Source organism: Heterocephalus glaber, unplaced genomic scaffold (assembly GCF_053883595.1).
Source record: "Heterocephalus glaber isolate CG9 unplaced genomic scaffold, H.glaber_assembly_v1.0 deba00001462, whole genome shotgun sequence".
In the NCBI taxonomy this organism is placed as follows: Eukaryota; Metazoa; Chordata; class Mammalia; order Rodentia; family Bathyergidae; genus Heterocephalus; species Heterocephalus glaber.
This window is the reverse complement of record NW_028258309.1, coordinates 646,979-648,864: the sequence shown is the minus strand read 5'-3', so window position 1 is coordinate 648,864 and position 1,886 is coordinate 646,979. Positions and strand designations below refer to the sequence as shown.

Genomic DNA, 1,886 nt, shown 5'->3' with positions numbered 1-1,886 from the left:
AGGAAGCACAGCAGAATGAACCTGTCGGGCATGACAAGAAATTAAATGTGAAGGTGGAGAATCCAACAAAAAGAAAAAGTCATGACAATGATAAGTCAATACATATCAGTTATAACCATCAATGTTAATGGTCTCAATTCACCAGTCAAAAGAAAAAGACTGGGAGAACAGGTCAAGAAGCAAAATCCAACAATATGCTGCATACAAGAAATATACTTAATTCAAAAAGAAACTCATAGACTGAAAGTTAAAGGGTGGAAAACAATACTCCATGTGACAGGAACCCCAAAAAAGCAGGAGTAGCTATCCTCTTTGCAGATCAAGTGGATTTCAAACCCACACTGATTAAGAGAGACAAAGAAGGACACTACATCCTTGTAAAGGGAACAATCCAAGAGGAGGTCATGACAATCATAAATATCTATGCACCGAGTTGACTTGAGCAAATCTAGGTTCCATTCAGAAAGATGGAGGGAGAAATGGAGGTTGCATGAGAAATCATGTTTCAGAAAATGTTAGCAAACACAAGAAACTTGAATACTTGAATTTAGCTCTAAACAACATTGAAAAAATTGAAAATTTGGAAGGATGTGAAGTGCTGACAAAACTTGACTTGACTGTGAATTTCACTGGAGAGCTGAGCAGTGTTAAAAGCCTGACACAAAGCATCCATCTGAAGGAGCTCTTTCTCACGGGTAACCCATGTGCTGACTTCAACGGATACAGGTGGTTCATGCTGGCCACACTTTAGCAGTTAAAGTGGCTAGATGGTAAAGAAATAGATCATTCAGAGAGGATTCAGGCACTGCAGAACTATTCAGTAGTTGAAGGGCAAATCAGAGATCAGGAAAAAGCTTACCACCTCAGGAGAGTCCAAGAGAAAGAAGAGGTTCTGAGGAAACTGGTGGAGCCGTGTGAAAGTGAAGGCAAGGAGAGGAGAAGCAGCCCGGGCTTTGACGGGTGTTCCTACCCAGATGCCCACGCGACACCCCAGTCTACTGTAGAGAGCAAAGGCCACGTCCAGGTACCAGAAATACGAGAAGCACACGACTCAAAGAGATTAAATGAAAGTGAAGATGACCTGGAATTCTGGAACAAACCCTCTGTGTTTACTCCTGAATCTAGATTGGAAACTTAGACATATGGAAAACCAACAGAAAGAACAAGAAAAATTAAGTGAAAAAAGGAAGGAAGCGAAGCCACCGCAGACTTTGAGTACTGAGTCTGGGAAGGCCCTGAATGTCAATGAGCCCAAGTAGGTATATGGATACCTCTTTAATTGAGGTAGACGTGCAGTCAATGTATGTACAAGTAATGGTGAATGGAAAGCCCTCTCAGCTAGTCCTTCCTGCAGAGGTCAAGCCCAACAGCAGCTCTGCTAAAAGATCACGGACATTTAGTGATCTCCATGCCCAAGGTAGAAGAAGTAATCACAGGCAGCCGATGAACATCCAAGTCTGTGAAGACCACCTTGGATGGCAGCAGAGGGCAGACCCACACCAGCAGCAAGCAAATTGAGAAACTAGAAGTTGATCCCAGCAAGCATTCATTCCCTGATGTGACATCCATAGTTCAGGAGAAGAAGCCTGCATCCAGGAGACCTCAAACTGCACCGAGAGAGGAAGCCCCAGACTTTGAAGATAATCCTGAAGGGCCTCCACTTATTTGAAACATGAAGCTCTGAACCACCAGGGCCCATTTTATTCAAGGCAGAGAGTAGTGCATGACATTTACAGGACAAACAGATTTATCATTGTTACTCTCTAATGCTTTAACTCCTACTTTGTATAGTAATATTCCTAAGTGAGTTTAAAATTAAAATGCATAACTTAAAAAAAATCTATGTACCAAACACAAGTGTGCCCAACTATATAAAACAAATACTA

At 41.9% G+C, this 1,886-nt stretch overlaps 1 pseudogene; it reads left to right on the top strand.

The window, feature by feature from the left end:
- The first annotated feature begins 480 nt into the window (after positions 1-480).
- On the top strand, positions 481-1,669 carry LOC101726715 (dynein axonemal assembly factor 11 pseudogene; annotated as a pseudogene).
- The last annotated feature ends 217 nt before the right edge of the window (positions 1,670-1,886 follow it).